The following is a 19,462-nucleotide window of genomic DNA, read 5'->3' as shown; positions in this document are numbered from 1 at the left end:
CTGAATCTAACCCAGCCATCCTGGACTTTCAGAAGCATACACTTAACATGTGACTGACTCTACCCGGCCCGTCCTGGCTTTTCTAAGACTGAGCCTGCCATGTGACTGAATCTAACCCAGCCCTCCTGGACTTTCAGAATCATACACTTAACATGTGACTGACTCTACCCGGCCCGTCCTGGCTTTTCCGAGACTGAGCCAGCCATGTGACTGAATCTAACCCAGCCCTCCTGGACTTTCAGAAGCATACACTTAACATGTGACTGACTCTACCAGGGCCGTCCTGGCTTTTCTGAGACGGAGCCTGCCATGTGACTGAATTAAACCCAGCCCTCCTGGACTTTCAGAAGCATACACTTAACATGTGACTGACTCTACCCGGCCCGTCCTGGCTTTTCTAAGACTGAGCCTGCCATGTGACTGAATCTAACCCAGCCCTCCTGGACTGTCAGAAGCATACACTTAACATGTGACTGACTCTTCCCGGGCCGTCCAGGCTTTTCTGAGACTGAGCCTGCCATGTGACTGAATCTAACCCAGCTCTACAGGGCTTGCAGAGCAACTCATGGTGTTCGAGGCCTACTATTAACCATGGACCGGCTTCACGTGCGCTCCATCCCTACAGACACTTAAGCAGCCTGGGTTTCTCGTGAAATCCTCTGCTTCCCCTGTACCAGAGTTCACTCTTCTTTCAGTATAGCAGAGCTGTGCAAAAGAAACACGTTTTTTTGCCGGTGGGAAGTTGCGCCTCCTTCCTGACTTCAGAACTTTGTAGAAATGGGAAGATCGTACATTTTGGCTGAAGATTCGTCCCTTTTATGGGGAGAATCAGGTAAAATTTCCCTTTGAGGGAGAATTCTGCTGCTAAAAGTAGGTTTTGTAAGGTGTTTCTTCCTTAACACCTACGAGTTGTAGTTTGTTTCACTTGAATTATTTTATTTTAACTTCAAAAACTGGATGCAAGCAGTTTTTTCCAACTACACAAACACATTGTTTTTTTCACCCTTCTATTTGGCAACGTTGCTGTTGAATTTAAATCATGCAATGTCGCTTTCCCTTGTTCACTCCATCCATAAAGTCTCAGTTTCCTTATCATTACTACCCTAGTGATACTTTTTCACATTCAGTTTTCTTTTGCGTTTCCTTCCACCTCCTGCTTCTCTTTCATGTATCATATATTTTATTTGACGTTTCATTAAACCCATTAGGTGTTAGACCTTCATTGTGCGTAATTTTTTCAAATTGTCCCAACTGCTATCACTAGCGAGGCACAAACAGGACACAGCACACCTGTTATTACTGAACAACATTGAGACCTGCCTGTAGTAAGTAGCCTGTAAAGTCACGTTTGAAGTGGCGCTTTAAATAACGCATGTACGATGCAATTGTGTGTACCAGCTTTAGGAAGAGGTGAAAGGACCATCACATTGAGTGGTGACCTCTGGTGACCTCTTCCCTTGCCCTTCAACCCCTTCTCTCCCAGTATTAGATAGAATGTTAACTATCGAGGAAAGAGAGTGAACCCGTTGGTTGTGGGCAGGCAGTGATGTGCGCGGGGGCTTGTTTACTCGGTTACTTTGCTCAGGACCGGCTCTGGGGCGGTGCGACCGGTCGCACCTTGCGCTGGCTTCGGGTGGGGGCGCCCTGTTTGCAAGCGGATTATCATGGCATTAAAAGCACCCGCTGCCGCGTTCCTTGCCTCCAGCAATTTTCAGGCAATAAATAACATGTCATGATGACTCCAATGTTCCCCCTGGAGAGAGATGGGAGTTTTGTCTCGTGGAAGTTTTAACTCATCCTAAGGTAGTGCAAAATAGTTAAAATGCCTGCTGCAAAGAATGTGTAACGTGCAGATCACAAGGTGCAAATGTAAAGAGGTCAGTGGGTTTCTGCTTGTGTCAGAGAGATTCTTTTGTTGCTTGCAGTTAATAAATTAAAATCCTAATATAGGACAGTGAGCTATTAACTGTCATCAAACAGCATCGTGCAAACTGCAAGGAATCAATTAGAATGTTATGATTTTTTACCGCCTTTCATTATCCTAATGTTGCAAAACCGGTTCATTTGGGTAGAAATACATTCTTATTATTAAAGAGAACCCTCTACCATGGTGATGCGTTTTAAATTCTGAGTTTGTGCTTCTCCAGATGCAAGCACTCTTAAACTATGCCACCTACCAGTATGGATGACATGTCACTCCTACACCTTGTAGTCCTCTGTCTTATTTAAGTCTTGTGATGTAAAGTGCGCTGACACCGTACACTGGTATGAGTGGCGCTATAAAACTAATTAAATGCATCTGAGCGAGAGAGTGCTTACGGAGACTTGAGGGGGGGGTGCCAACAAACACTGTCGAACTGGGCGCCACTAGCGCTAAAGCTGGCCCTGACTTCACTTTGCCCTAGGGTGAGAGTATGATAAACAGGTGGCTGGCGGCTGAATTGTTTTAGAAGTTTAGGCCTGCAGTGAAAGACTCTGTAGGTACTGCATAAACTTGTCAGCTGCCTGAGTCACTTTGCTTTAACCAATAACTTAGAGTCTCCAAAGAGCAGCCAACAATATCTCTTACTGAAGTTCTATCTCCTACCATCAAATAGCCCATGTTTAGGATCTGATCCCCAAAAATGTGAAGTATAATCATAATCTGCACCTCTGGACTCTCCCGGCTTTCAGACATGCAGGGGCATATTTACTAAAAGTTCATTCAACGCAAGGCAGCAAGCAAAGTTTCTGCACTGTCTTGTGCAAACGGGAGAGAGCTGAACAGTGCCATATCGCACTCTTCGGCTCCCTCCCTGCGCTGGTGCACTTGAGGCTGCCTTTTGCCAGTGCAGGCTCTCTTGTGCAATGCTGTAAGTCTGCCTACATTACAGGCAGGATTATGTTGTGCAGGAAGTTACACCTTCCTGCACAAAAGCAATTCTAAGAGCTCCTTTCCTCTTTTTAAACAGAATGCATCAGGTGTAGAAAGAGGAAGTAACAAGGAGAAATAAACATAATACTCCTCATTATGCCGCTCTGTGGTAGGTGCACAATTTTGGCACAATATCAGATTCACTGCAGTTAGTAAATCTGGAGGAATTGCATGAAATTCAATGGGAACATCCATGCTCCACTCATAGAACACCTACCACAACAAAATGTAACTCAACGCAGCACTAGATGTTGTGTTTAGTTACATTTCAAACAATCAATCATGTGTCTTGTAAAGCACAATCACTCACCCGTAAGGGTCTCATGTCACTGGGTGGTGGGTGAGACTGCTGATCCATCGAAGGCACTGTGGTTCAGTCGATGAGCCAGGTCTTATGGTCCTTCCTGAATTGAGACAGTGACAGTGATTGCCTGAGGTGGAAAGGTAGGATGTTCCAGGTCTTTGCTGCGAAGTAGGAGAAGAATCTTCCTACAACTGTGGTCTTGCAGATATGTAGGACGGTGGCTAGGGCCAGTTGGGTGGAGCAGAGGTCTCTGGTAGGTAAGTGGAATGTGAGTCGGTGGTTGAGGTACACAGGTCCTGCATCATGAAGCACTTTGTAGGAGCTTGAAGGTGATTATTTTGTTGACTGGGAGCCAGTGGAAGTCTCTCAGGTAGCCGGTGATGTGGGTATGGCAGGGGATGAGGCGGGGGACTCTGGTGGAGATGTTCTGAATGTTCTACAGTTTCTTGAGGAGTTTCTGGATAATGCCAGTGTAGAGTGCATTACCGTAGTTGAGTCTGCTGCTGATAAGTGCGTGGGTGGCCATCTTTCTGGACTCGGTAGGAATCCACTTGAAGATCTTTCAGAGCAGGTGTGGCATGTGGAAGCAAAGTGGTGAGACAGTGTGTATCTGGCAGTTCATGGTGAGCAAGGAGTCCAGGATGATGCTGAGGTTTCACGCGTGGTCTGTGGGTATGGGGGTGTTCCAAGTGCTGCTCTCAACCAGGAGTAGTCCCAGGCTGAGGGGGTGGAGCCCAGGATGAGGACTTCGATCTTCTCTGAGTTGAGCTTGAGGCAACTGTTTTTCATCCAGGTGGCAACCGCCTCCATCACATCCTGGAAGTTGTTCTTGCAGACTGCAGGTTTGTTGGTGATGGAGAGAATCAGCTGGGTGTCGTCGGCATAGGAGACAATTGCGAGTGGGGCCATGTAGATGTTGAAGAGAGTGGAGCTCTGGGGGAACCTTGAGGCACTTAGCAGCTGATCTCTGTGAGTTCAGAGTGGAATGGTGGTAGTCTAACACACTGTGTTCAGCCGGTGAGAAAGGATCGGATCCATTCCAGGGCTTTGTCGCGGCACCTGGTGTCATGGAGTCTTGCGCATAGGGTGTGGTGGGAGATGGTACTGAAGACAGCCAAGAGGTTCAGGATGATGAGGGCTGCAGTTTTGCCTCAGTTGAGGAGGGTGTGGAAGCCATCTGTGGCAGCAAGGAGGGCGGTCTCGGTGCTGTGGTTGCTTCGGAAGCCGGATTGGGAGAGGTCCAGGATGTGGTTCTCGTTGATGAACTTGGAAAGTTGGGCTTTGATGGCCTTCTGGATGACCTTGGCTGGGAAGGGGAGTAGAGAGATGGGTCTGAAGTTCTTGAGGTCTGTAAGATCATCAGAGGGCTTCTCCACAATGGGTTGATCTTTGTGTCTTTCCAGTCTTCCCGGAAGGTGGCTGAGAAGGTGGAGCAGTTGATGGTGCGGCAGAGTTTGGGGGCGATGGAGATGCAGGCTCTGTTGATGATATGGTGTGAGCAGGGGCCCGAGGGTGTTCCGTAGTGGATGCTCTTCATGATCTTGAGGGTGTCATCAGTGGTGAGGGGGGTCCAGCTGAGTAGGGTCTGCTGGGGACCGATGTAATTGGATGCAGTGGTTGCGGGTGGGGTGAGAGGGTCTTGGGTATCAGCCTGTCGAAACGGTCAATACATCTCCTTAATCTTGTGGTGGAAGAAGGAGGCAAGGTTGTTGTAGAGGTTTTGGGAGGGTGGGATGTCTGTTGTCTCTGTACTGGGTTTGGCGAATTCTTTAATCATGGCAAAAAATCCTTTGCTATTGAGTGCATTGGCATTGATCCTTTCTTGTTTGTTATAATGAGGTGGTGGTGTGCGGTGACAGCAGTTTTGAAAGCTGAATGGTCTTCCGAGATATTGCTGCGCCTCCATCTCTTCTCGAGATGTCTAACAGTGCATCTGGACTCATGAAGGGCGAGAGAGAACCAGCTGGCTTTCTTGGAGTGTCTCTTGCCTGGGGCTTTCTTCAGGGGGGACAGTATGGCAGCTCAGTTGGAGAACCATCGGTGGAGGTTGCATGCTGAGGTATTAGCATCCATGAATGTCGGTGGTGGTGTTTTGTTGAGGGAGGTGGTGAGCTGTTCTTTGGTGACTTTGTTCCAACTTCTGCGAGGGTAACCGTGGGTGTGGTGGTATATGGTGAGTTTGGTGGATGAGAAGTGGACGCAGTAGTGGTCAGTCTAAAGGAGCTCGAAGGTGTGGCTGAAGGTGATGTTGTCAGAGAAGATGGGGCCATGTGTGTGTCCTGCTGAGTGGGTTGGGGAGGTGACCAGCTGTTTGAGACCAACAGTGGTGAGGGTCTCCAGCAGGGACGAGGTGTTCTTGCCATTGGAATTGTCCAGGTGAAAGTTGAGGTCACCAAGGAGTATGTAGTCTGTGGAGGAGAGAGCGTGGGGTGCGATGAAGTCAATGATGGAGTCGCTGAAGGGTGCATGCAGTCCGGGGGGTCTGTAGATGAGGGTGCCACAGAGGGTGGTATTCGGGTTTGTCTGGACCTGGAAGTGGAGGTGTTCCATGTTGGTTGAGTGGTCATCTGAATTGGTGGTGAGGTGGAGGGTGCTTTTGTATACTATGGCGATTCCTCCGCCCGGTTGATGCAGTCCTTATTAATGATCTTGTAGCCATCTGGGATGGCAGTGGTGGTGGCGATGTCAGGGGCGGAGGTGGAGTTCATCTAGGTTTCCATGAGGAAGGTGATGTCGGGGTAGAAGGGGTCAAGTAGGTCCCAGATCTCCACGGAGATAGTGTGTGCTGAGCAGGATACCGCTGAGGTGGTCGGGTCCGGTATTAGTCATTAGTTATGGAGTGAGTGGGGCTGGTGTGTGGTGGCAGGCGAAGTTGCAACTGCAGTTTCGGCAGGAAAAAGGGCCCTGGGTATAATTTGGCGATGCACAGCAGAAGGCAGTGGATGGTCCAAGGGCCAGGGTCCGTGGCACTGGTTGCGGTCCAGACACGGACAGGCGCAGGTGGGCTTTTTTTTTGCTCAACTTTGGTGCGCCAGCGGTGCATCCGCACAGTGATCACCAGTAAGTAGTGTGAGGGCTGAACAGCTGGGAGGCGAGAAAGTGGGAAGCAGGAAAGTGGTGGTGGAGGGAGGGTGGGGCTGTGGGAGACAACGAGTGGCAGGGACAAGGAGGGAACTAGGAGCAAAAAGTGAAAAGAGGCAAGAGTGAAAGAAAGGAGAAAAAAAGCAGAAAATAGAAAAGGAAGGAAAATGAGATCAGAAAGGCAGAAAGCAGAGAGACAGAGGGCAAGGCAGCAGCACAGCAGAGATGCTCCCCACTGGACCACCAGGGATGAGGCACAGGCGGTTGTGGAGGAGGGCCTCGAACTCAGACCAGCAAGGGTCAGGGGCAGCAGCTACCTGGCGGAGCTGTGCGGGAAAGGAAACAGTTCACTGACAAAATCAGTAAGATAGCTCTTTTCACTGCACAGTGGCCGCCATTAAGCAGTGTGAAGGGAAGGGGTGGACAGCTGGGAGGCTGGAAAGTGGGAAACAGGTAAGCAGCGCTGGATGGGGGGGGCGTGGGGGTGAGCAGCGGCAGGGACAAAACGTGAAAAGAGGCAAGAGTGAAAGAAAAGAGACAAAAAGTGAAAAAAAGGCAGAAAAGATAAAAGGGAGGAAAAAGAGATCAGAAAGCAGAGAGACAGAGGGCAGAGCAGCAACAGAGCAGACATGCTACCCACTGGACCATCAGGGATGAGGCTCAGGCAGGTGCCTGCGGGTGGAGGAGGGCCTCAACTTAGACCAACAATGGTCAGGGGCAGCAGCTACCTGGCAGAGCTGTGCGGGAAGGGAAGTGGTTTACTGACAAGGTCAGTAAGATTTCCCCTGTACTGTGGGATATAAGCCATTTTGGGGACGGTCTTACTACACTACATTTCTTTACAAAGTCACACAAGGCGGTGCAAATTGCCTCTTGCATCACTTTGTAAATCCCATTTAAGAACTTGCATTGCCTTGTGACTACTTGTGTAATGAGGACAGCGCAAACTCTCAATAAATCTGGGCCCCAATATTTAATCTTTCATTAATTAACAAATGCTAATAGGGACATGGTTGGAAGTACAAATAGTAATCACAGAAGCCTAAAACCAATATGACGTTTTAGAAATAAGGAATGGCTCATGACCCACAGCATGGCAATTGCTACCGCAGAGAATTCTTGGAAATTATACTTAGGTAAACAATTATGCTACCACTGGTTTTGAAAGGACTATATGTTACCATCCTCTTCTAAATCAGAAAAAAACTCTGTAGACAATAAGGAATAATTATAAATAATCAATTTATCTTTCATGAATAAATTGGTGTTTCCATTTTCCCAAGGAATTTACTTTGGGTGAAGAGGGCGAGTGGCGGTAATCTCGGTTCAAAGGAAATAATGTGTCAGAATGTCCCTAGTATACCAAGCTTTACAATACATCTCCAATCCGCTTCTCCCTGCTTCCTCCCTACTCCTCAGGCCGCTGTGCCTAATCAACATTCTGCTGTTTTCATGTCATTGGATCCAAGCTATACAGAGTAAATAGTACTATCTTTTATTTGTAAATCACTTTGGACAAATCTGCGCCAGGAATGAAAATGGAGAAATAAACGTGAAATTGAATAAAACAAAGGACCTTTGGAGGTTACTCCGCTGGAACGCTCCTGGAGGCTTAGAGCATGGTGCCTCCCTTACCATGCGTCTCAGTTGTCTTACCACTGGCATCACTCCCTGGCCATCACACATTGGAACCAGGGATATCACTATGAATGAGAAGGGCGCCATTTTGGGATTTGTCTTACTACAGTAATGCAAGCACAGGGATGGCACAAATCTCCCCTCAGCCAGGAGCCATTGTTTCTACTTAAAGAGAGGTCCAGGGCATCCTCACTCAGGCATCCTTCAGAGTGCATCTTTTAAGAGCACCCTAACTGTTTGGGCCTGTTCCAGAGTAAAGCCCAGTGTGCCAACACCATGAGCAAAATCTATATCACCTTACCGCCTTACTGCCCTCAATGCATCTAACTGGGCTATATGCACAAGTAAGTGTGCTAAAATAATGCCAGTCCTCAGTTTAGACTATCTATGCTCATGTTAATTATGTACAATGTGCTTTTGAATTCATGACATAAACACCATAACATATCCTGCTTCACTGGTATTTTATAGCTCAGTGTTTCCACCTTCATGTGTTTTTCCCACTTGTTGTAATTGTTTCTCCTTCATATAGTTTTACCCCTTGATATAGTTTTGCCTCTTCATATAATGTTGTTTTCTCATGTAATTTGATTTGTGACATCATATAGCTCTTCCATGTCATTTCTGTCTCTGGTATATTTTTTGTTTGCCCCTTTGGGACATTTGTGACCTTCACATAACTTTATCCCTTCACATAATCTTGCTGCTTCATGCAATATGTATCTGTGACACAATTTTACTCCTTTATGTAGTTTTACTCCTTAGTATAATTTTTGCTTCTCCATGTAATCTTGTCCTGGGAAGAATTGACTCTTTCTTGTAATTTTGCTCTTTCTACTCGTTTATATACGTTTTGCATCTTGGTGTAATGTAATGGAATGTAAAGAGTTCTCATAAAGCGCAAACTGGCGCTTAGACTCGAAAATGATCAACATGAGAGCAACCCAGAGTAACACATGGAAGACTGCAATCAGTCCTTAGGAAAGAGCCAGGTTTTCAGGCTCTTTCTAAACTCAATCAGAGAGTTAGCTTGTTTGATACTTTGGGGCAACTCATTCCATCGACGTGCGGTCATCACACTGAGGGCTCTACCCCCCATCCTCGAGCGCTTAAAGCTGGTAGTTGTCAGCAAATTTGCGCTGGAGGAGCGGAGCTGCCTCTTAGGATTGTACCAGTTAAACTTTTCCTGCAGTGGGATGGGTCCCAGATTGTGTACTGCCTTATACACAATACACAGTGATTTAAAACAGACCCGTTCTCTAATAGGCAGCCAATGGAGATCTCTCAGGGCCAGAGTGGTAGATGACTTACGTTGCCTGTTCAGTGCCAGCTTTGCTGCCATAGATTGAACTCTCTGTAGTCCCTGAAGAATGTATTGGGGGGCTCCTGAATATAGGGAGTTACAATAATCCCGTCTACTCAGCACCGTGCTCCTTACCATGAGGGGCTGCAGATCCACAGCGATTAGTGGAAGGATCTGCCGTAGCATACGCAACAGAGAGAAGCACACGCCAATCGTTTTATTGGCCTGTGATTCCATCTGGAGGTTGTTGTCTATCAGAACCCCCAGGTTGCACACTACTTTGACTGGGACCAGAGTATCTTCTTCAGGAGTTAGTTTAAATTCCATGGGTAGATGAATCATGGTGTAATCTTGCTCTTTGATATATTTTGCACTTTTTATGTAATTTTGCTCCTTGATGCACTTTGCTATTTGGCTCACACTTCCCCAAATAACTATTTCAGCCTTCCAACCCCAAAAGAAGAAATCACCCTGCCCGATCAGACTCAATGATGACAACAATACCAGAGATGCTCCTCTCGCCTGGCCCTTCAGAAGATGGTAGTAAAATATTACAAACACCGAGTCCCGAGTGTAAATCCAGAAATCGCAATTAAGTATATATCACAGTCTCAAACTAGACACCATAAAGATAGACAATCTTTTCCACAAACAACATATCCTTATGGAGAGATGCATCTGTTTTTTTTGTCTATAATTCTTTACAGGAAAAATCTTGATATTGTCCATTACCACAACTAGAAATGTGACTGTCACATATACCTGTGTGATAATGGGGAGGTCATGACTCAAAACTGAAATCTTCATAACTACTTCACACTGTCTAGAATTCTCAATGACCGGAAAGCATCTTTATAATATAGAGGCAATACCAACAACTCTAAAAACACACTCAGTTTTGTTTATGACAGTGACACCACCAGCCCACCTCCTTCAATCCCCTGGATCTCTCTGTCATAACCTACTTACCATTAAGGGGCTGGAACCAGACACTACAATATCAGCCTGTAACATAATAGGGTTGAATCCTAAAACAACATCATCGTCAGCCTATCACAGACCTGGCTGAGACCATTGATCAAAACCCCAGCCCCACTAACAATAACCACCACTCAATGGACATAGATAGACCAGTCAATGAACCCAGAGTCCTGATCCACAGCCGTCTTGGCAAACCTTCATGATTTCACTGTAGTGACTTCCATGGATGTCATTTAGGGATTGTTAGGGGGTCACAGCTGCGACCCCTTGCGACCCCTGGCAGGGCCTTTGCAACCTCTAGCCTCAGAGGTGGCAAATCAGTGTCTGGGAAACATGGGCAGCTCGTCCTAATGGACTTTGGTTGGGGGCTACACTTTCCTTGCTTAATGTCATTTTTTTAAATTATACTCAGGGGTGTAACTTGAACCGAACTTTGGGAGGGGCTAACACTCCCAGCCAGGGCTGACCCTAGCACTGGTCGCACACGGTGCAACAGTCATTTTTGGCGCCCCATTTCCTCCTTCTCCATGAATTCCCTCACTACCACTCACCAACAATACACCTCATATCTCTACAGCACCTTTCTGACAAACATTTTTTTTTTTATAGCGCTACTCATAGTTTACTCTCACTCAGTTCTGTGATCTGCATGGTACACACTATTTGTAGCAGGCACATTAACTCTTTGCGCTGTGTGAGTGGCAGGAGTGCCCATGTGAGTGCACGGTGAGTGACGCTATAGTGTGAGAATAGGGTAAGATGAGCGACTGTAGGGTGAGTGAGGTGACCATATGAATTTTGGTGCTGATGTAAGTACAGAGTGGGACGAATTAATGCATGGTTAGTGGTGGGCTTGTTTGAGTGATATTGTATATTGAGCAGTGAGGGGGTCAGGTGAGTAAAGTGTCACATGAGTGCAGTGTGAGTAGTATAGTCGTGTGACTGCAGGGTGAGGTACAGAGTGAACAGCACAAGTGCATTGTGAGTGCAGAGTGATCACTGTGAGTGCAGGGTGTGCAGATGAATGGTGTAAGTGCATGGTGATCAGTGTGAGTGCATCGTGATCACTGTGAGTGCAGGGTGAGCATGAAAGTGAAGGGCGAGAATGAGAAGTGAGTTGTCTGAATGCAGGGTGCATTCCCAGACCCTTGAAGTAAATCAGCATCTTATTGACGGCGGCACAGGATTTCAGATATAAGTTAAACTATTGCTATAATGGCATTAATCAGAGATTGAGGGTGGAGGAAATAAATAATGTGCTGATCCTGCAACAAACGTCCAGTCTTATGATTAGGGTTGCCAGCTCATTATTTTGATGTCCCAGACGGTACAAAAATAAACACTCACCATAAGCCATATTTCCAGCACTTATCTGTGCATACTCTGAACAGCAAATATAGAAATAACTTTTCATTATGTTCTAGGGCTGCCTGAATGATTCATAATTTATAATCAAAGGTAACAAAGACAGAAAAGTCACATTACAAATGAATACATAATTTTATTTATAACCCTATTTAGGGTCAAGACAACACATTTTCCTTTTGGCAACCCTACTTTATATTCCATTTCGTGAACTGTATTCTCACACTACGGTTGTAAATGTAAAATACAAATGAAAGGTATGAAAGGAATGGGCAAAGTTGGGGCCCAGGGGGTACCGGAAGCAGAAAAAAAAACTAAGCCTCGATAACCAGTTTACAAAGGTATGTAAATATGGAAATGTTCTTTAAAGACCTGTGAAAAACTCGGGTGTGCTGGAGATAAGACTCCAGACACTGCCCAGCCGAGCCCACTGCAACTCAAGCTGCAGCAGCCCGAGCTGAGACACACGACAGGGGGTTAGGGGGATGAAGCCCTTTTAGTCCTATGGGCGTTGCACTCCTGATTATACTAATAGTACATTGTATTATTCCCTATCCGGCAACTACGGTAAGGAAAAAATGCTTTTAAATGTATGTTGTATGTGTGCTTGCAGGTGAGAGTGTGTTTATGTGAGAAAGAGTGTGAATGTGCGTGTATGCGTAAGTAAGCGTGTGGAGACCGCCCTGTCATCTCCCCTCCCGGTTCAGCCAGTTTACAGCACAATACCAGCACAGAAATGGATGCTGTTGTGGCTTGGTCTTTAAGTGGGGTGGAATCGATATTTGTCAGTGCCTTCTACTGTGGAAGTGGAACCTCCTAGGGTGTCAGTATTGAGGGAGGCCCATTTGTCCAGTCCTGGCGCTATAATGGTGGTGGTGCTGTCTCATGAAAGATCTGAACAACCTACACTGGTTGTTGTCCTCTATGAAGATAGGGTGACCAACTGTCCGTAAATTTCACGGACCGTCTGTATTTTGGACCTCACGATCGTTGTCCGTGAGGATCCCTTTTACGGATGTCCTTTGTCCATAATTTTCGGCCTTGCATGGAGCAGAGCTGTTTCCCTGTGAGAGGCCTCACCTCCCCGATGGGGGCCGCCTCGCACTCCTCTGAGCACAAGAGCAGCCCCACCTCGCTCATTGTCATTCTGTATGCAGGCTGATTGCCACATGCAGAATGACAATGGGTCAGTCTGGGATGGTACAGCATGTGGTGGCCTCCTCCAGCCTCGGTCTAGGGAAGGGCATTCTGTCACATGGAAATGCAAAAACGCCCACGCTGCTGCTACTTGAGAATCCAGTTAATCAAAGGTAGGCAGTGAAAGAAGTTCAAAGGAAAGCATTATAGTTCTTTTAGAGTCTCATCATTTTAGAACTGACACATTTTCAGTATTATATTTAAAAAAGCCATGGTTGCTGCTTTTTTAGGTCCCACCTGGCGAAAGCAGCGCATGCGCTGCACTTGCCATGTAGAGGACCTTTTGTAATCGATTCAGCCAAAGCTAACTGCACGCGCGTCCAGATGGACAAACATGGCTGCTCTCGCCGCCCGCAAAGATAAACATGCACGCGTAGGGACAAAAAATGCAAGCGCATGTGGACAGCCCGACGCCATCTTTGACACGCGTGTGCATTTTTTTGTCCGTACGCATGCTTTCGCTTTTCCTCCCTCCCCCCGTTGGCCCTCTGCACCCCTGCCACAAGTCCTGCGAGGGAGGTATGGGGCTGTGCTCGGTGTATGCCTCTCCCATATCTCTCTCGCTCGACTCCATTCTCTCTCTCCCCTTTACCCCACCCCCGCCTTCATCTTCTCACAGTCTCTCCTGGCTCATCTCGGTCTCCCGTGTCTCTTGCAAGTTTAGAGAGAGGGCTGTATGTCCAAACATCCATAACAAATATTGTGGCCTAAACATGACTTACAAAGATGCTTTCATAGTGTTTAGATTTTCTATTATAAAGTTCAAATGAATGCTATTTTACTATTTACTGTATTTAGAACACAATACAGACGCTATGTAGGCAACGATATTTCGGTCTCGTGCACTCTAGACTCGACCACTCTCTCGTCTCGCACCGGTGGTCTCAACTTCTCACTCACCAACTCCCTTTTGCTGCTTTTCTCGCGCCTCATTCACTCTGTCCGCTTCTCTCTCTCTCTCCTGCACTGATCTTCCTATCTTGGGCTCACCTCCCTGCACGTCATCCCCTTTCTCTCGCTATTTTCTGTCTCCTCCTTTGTCAGCTCTCTCTCCTCCAATACCCCCTCTCTCCTTTGGTGCTCCCGCCCATCTCCCTCGCCCATCCCCTTCCTCAGTCTTCTTTTGGTCTCCTGTCCTCGCGCTGCCTCTCTAGACGTGTCCCGCTCCCGCCTCACGCCCTCTGCACTTTGCTGCCTCCATCTCACGCTGCTCACAATCCCAGCTTTATTGACATGATTGGAATGCAAGTATTGCAAATTACTCACAAATGGAGTTAGATAGATGCCAATTCGGAGCGTGGCCGAGTCTTAATGAAATCCTGGCTGTGCAGAGCGGGTCTGCCTCCACACCCCTGCAGGTCTGTTGTTATTCAGGTTGGATACCCCGTGGCAGCTCCGAAAGGACAGCTTCAGCTTTTCGCAGGAAGAAAATGGGATCGTGATGCAAGTAGAGCCCTCTAGGAATATTTTGACTGTCTAGATTTGTTACTTTTTTTGCGCTCCCTTTATTGTGAGTTCAAAACACCGAAGAGCAATGTCGTGGCCGTGCATTTGTGACCTAAGTATAGGAAAGGCCTGGCTCTCAAGACAAACAGTGATTGCGTGGCATATTTTCAGAGGAGAGTATGACGGAGGTATGTCACACTCCCCTAAGTAGTGCTTTCCTAGGTTAGTAGAGGCATCTGGGCACTCTGATCTGCAAATGGCACTGAGGTAGAGTCTGTGTTCTCATTTTAATCAGGGTCTGAGGTTTAAGCAAGTCTACCCCTGATTCTTTGAAGAGCTCATTATAACCAATGCCCCCTTCTACACCATCCAAAGCACGTGCACGCACAAACACACACACACACGAAGAATCGAAAAGGAGAGGTTACAATGTTGGAGAATTTGTTGAGGGGTCTGAATGAAATACTGCAGAGAAACTTTCCACATTATGAAACCACGCTTTTAAACGTTCCGGGAGGATGCAAGCAGTGTTCAGTTGTTCATTTCTGAAGGAGCAGCCTCACATACATGGATTCATGCAGGGGTCCCCAGGCATCGCTACTGCGACCCCTGGCTTGGCCCTTGCAACCCCTGGTGATGCCTTTGGGACATCAGGCCTCAGAGATCATACAGCCAGCACCAGGGCTTTCAGTGGGATGAAAAAACTGGGGGATCTCTCAAAGGGGCGTGGACAATGTAATTAAGGGCGTGGCTTAAAAACACATAAAGTAAAAATCTGTGCTTAGTATAGTGTGCCACCCGACTTGTATTGTGCTGTTTCTATCATTGCATCCAGAGATATGATACAACAAGTAACATCATATCTACAAGTCAGGATTATTGGCTTTGCCAATAGTTGTTAGTTGTATAAAATAAAATAAGCAGCAACTTTGGCTTGTATATAATATTGAAAAAGCTTCCACTTAAAGCCCTGGTGACACCAGGACAATGTTGCTGCTCCTGAGTTTTAAAATGAGAAGGGGAATCCAGAGAGAAAATGATGCTCTTTAAAGGATTTCCCTTACCCTACAACTCTCACCTGACATGTCGTCATGCCGTAACTTCTCCACTAGTGAGGAGTGAGCAGTATGAGCACGTGCACATTGATGTGCCTGCTGTCCCTGCAGTCCGGAAAAAAATGGACCGCCTGTGACAGGGCACAAAACTGAGCCCGATAGAGACAACTTTCGAGGTCCTCTTTAAAAAACTGCTGGTGCTCAGCACCAGCGAGACCCCACCCACTTAAAGCCCTGGCCAGCACCTTTTGTAATCGATTCAGCCAAAGCAGAATGCACGCGCGTCCAGCTGGACAAACATGGCTGATCTCGCCGCCCGCAAAGCTAAACATGCACTCGTAGGGACAAAAAAATGCACGTGCATGTGGACAGCTCGACGCCATCTTTGACAGGCGCGCACATTTTTTTGTCCGTACGCGTGCTTTCACTTTTCCTCCCAACCCTGTTGGCCCTCTGCACCCCTGCCACAAGTCCTGCGAGGAAGGTATGGGGCTGCGCGTGGTGTGTGCACATGTGGCATGCCGTGGTACACTAACCTCCTGCACGAGGGACAGCAATATGTATCCCCCAGTCACTCCCTGCACACTTTAAGTATTGCACACTTTAAGTATTGCGCACACGGTGTGTATATGTGCATAATAAAATTCTAATGAGAGACGCCTGCAACTGGATCTGCGAAGTATGTTAGGGCTTGCACACTGTGTGTGTGCGCACGTGTCTGTGTGTATACCTGGTACGTCATGCCGGATTCCAGACTCATTGCACACTAAACACTACTCACCCCCATCAATACAACAGCTGTATAGGATGGGCAGTTAAAACCATGCACGTACGCACACACAGGGTGTAATACTTTCCACAAACTGTCATCCTGACTTTTGTATACCGCCCTGCACTTGTGCATACAGAGCGGTAGCCTGCACACAAACACTACCCTCTGCACAGGTCAAACATGGAAAGATTACAGTACACAGCGCCACCCGAGGCTTTCCACCATGTGTGCACACGTCCATCATGTGTGCATACGTCCATTAAGTGTCCCCTCCTGTTTACTCCAGCTGTTCCCAATTCTCAGACTTAACAGTGTTGCCCATCATGCGGTACTACTTCAGCTAGAACGAAGGACACAACCATAGTGCCTAGTAACTCCCCCTAGCCACCCAGCTGCCCTTTACCGCACTAACCCCACTACCCACTGACAGAGTCCTCTGCAACACAACATATCCCCACACAGTCAGAGCCCCAATACGTATACTGAGACCCCTGCGTCCCTCGACTTTACCTAAGGGCTGGCACACTTCATGTACAATCACTTATCTACCAAGGGTGTCCTCCTCTGCGTGTTCAACACCGCATAGTCTGCAGCGACCCAAGGGGCAGGCCCGCCACAGTTATAAATGAGGTGAACATACATGTCTTAGTTATCACACACCATGGTGATTTGTGTGGCCAGCTCCGTGTCAGCGTCCCTCGGTGTAGTGTGCCAGCCTGCTGACCTTCCATTATAGGAAATTCTGTTCTCCATGCCTATAGAAGTGCCTTCCCAGTGTGTTCTTATGTTTTGAGTGTCTGCCATTTAGTGCAGTATTATACCTCTACTTGTACTTTGTACACATGTCACCTTTCCTTTTGTAATGTATCGTTTGCTACCTCTTGTATTTTGTTTGCTTTTGATACATGCACAATTGCCACATTTGTTTTAGTGTTTTGAGTGTCTGCCACTTATTGCAGTTTTTTACCTCTACGTGTACTTTGTATGCTTTTGTAACCTGCACACATGTCACTTTTTCCTTTTGCAACGTATCGTTTGCTACCTCTTGTATTCTGTTTGCTCTTGATACTTGTACAATTGTCACTTTTGCCTCATGTAATGTAACATTTGCTTTTGTAACATGCTCACTTGTAATTTTTCTCCTCATGTATCATTACTGTTCCTATTGTGAAGCGCTCTGACACCTTCGGGTAAAGTCCGCGCTATATAAAAACGCATTAAATAAAAAAAAAAAAAATCTTGTTCGGCGCACTACAGCCTCACGTGCACAGTGACTCCACATGACCTGTCTATGGTGCACTTATTAACGTTGCACAGCAGGCAGCCGTCGTAGGACATGGTGCTGCACCATCCCTGTGCACATTCATGCTATACCATGGATTGCCCCCCCCCACGATAACAAAGAACGTCCTGTTCAGAACACTATATGAGGGGCACACTTGTTTACCTGTGCCATGTCAGTGGTGGACATTAAACGTACACCATAGCAGGTCCCGGTGAGGTCACTTCTGGCAAAGCGTTCACATTTCTGTCACAGGCCTTACCTTGGTCTGTAGAGACCGTCGAACACCTAATATATTATGAGGCCCACCTCCGGCTCTTCTCAGGGACTACCTGCATTACCAGGGCTTTCCCTGCAGTCCGTGCTGGTCAAAGGGCCTGTGTTATGGGGCTAGCATTCCGTGTAATACAAGGAAAGCAAGTACTTCCGGGGCTTATGTGCCCCACACGGGTCTGGTACTTCCTCATGTCATACCCTGCATTCCATGGTGCTAATATAAATAAATGCAGTCTGCCCCCCCCCCTCATTCCTTACTGGCAGGAGCATCCCATGCAGTCCTTGTGGCACAGAGGACTTTCGAACTGCATGTGGTTTCCTTTCGTTGTAGGTAGCACAAGGGACCTACTACCTGCCTCAGGCATTGTATACATCCCAGTTGATGCAAGGGACCTGCTTACTACCCATTTCTCCCATGCATTCCGAGTAACTACTGTCTGGGAATTCCGTGCGTACCATGTAACACAAGGGGTATACCTACAGGTGAAGACACATACAGGGGATCCATATATTGTCTGGGGTCTTCTCCTGCAGTAAGTGTACTTACTACAAGGAACCTACGTACTTTGCAAGACTACACTAACATTCCAGTGAGCCTCTACTATATGGGTTTTAACTCAAAGGGCCTAAATACGGTCCCGTGCTTCCTTGCATTACAAGTAGCACAAGAAACAACGTTCAAAGGGGGCACCCTACCTCCATGAAACTAAAGCCCCTATTCCCAGCCAAAGGCGTCCTTTTGCGTTCCATGTAACACAGTGGGCGTATATGGTGCCTGGGCTCTTCGCCTACACTTCCTCTAACACCTACTGCACAACATTCAAGGTAATACAAGGGACTGCTACCACCAAGGGCTTCTTACATTTCAGGTTTTGCAATGGGCCATCTACAATCTGGCACTTCCATACATTCCAATTAACAAAAGGAGCCATCTACCACCTGCGACTTTCAAACAGCAGATCTTTCTATTTCTGGGTGACGTTCTTTGCAGTCCCTTCCTATGAGTCTCGGTTTGGGCTTGGGGGCGGCAGTGAGCGATAGATTGTAAAATAAAACAAGCATTGAAAATGCAATAGGTCTCGCCTTTGATTAAGTTAAAGCCATTTGCTTTGCTAATGGTATTGTATAGCAAATCAAATCGCTTTAACTTAATTAAAGGGGAGACCTATTGCATTTTTAATGCTTGTTATTTTATGCAACGAGCAACTATTGACAAAGCCAATAGTTCTGGCTTGTTGTAGGTGTAACTTTACTTGTTCTAGGTGTAACCTTACTTGTTGTATTATTTATCTGGATGCAATGACAGTAGCAACAAAAATACCAGTTAGGTGCCACATTATACACAGCACAGATTGTTAGCCTAGGTGTTTTAAGACACACCCTTAATTACATCGAACACCCCCTTTGGAGAGACCCCCTAGTTTTTTCATTCCACTTAAAACTCTGGAAACAACACCATGTCTCAGTCGCCTCATGTCCAGGCACTGTGTATCATGCATGACTCATGCCTTCCACTTTTTCAGATTGCCTATGTGCAAGGGCATAGTGAACCCTCCCGCCCCCACCCCTTGCTTTAGGAACTAAAGTCAGGGTGGGGTTCTTGATGGGTCTCTTCTGTCTGCAACTCTGCAGACAAAGGCTCAGCTCATGATTAATGTGAAAAGGTGTTGAGTAAGTAAGTGAAAGGATGGGTTGATGGATGGCTGAGTAAAATGATGGACGGATGAGTGAAAGGGTGGATGATGGGCGAGTGAATGGGTGTATGGATGAGTGAAATGATGGATGGATTGATGAATTGATAAGTGAAAGGGTGAGTGGATAGATGGATGAGTGAAAGGGTGGATGTAA

This window comes from Triturus cristatus, chromosome 7 (assembly GCF_964204655.1).
Source record: "Triturus cristatus chromosome 7, aTriCri1.1, whole genome shotgun sequence".
In the NCBI taxonomy this organism is placed as follows: domain Eukaryota; kingdom Metazoa; phylum Chordata; class Amphibia; order Caudata; family Salamandridae; genus Triturus; species Triturus cristatus.
This window is presented reverse-complemented; position numbering follows the sequence as displayed.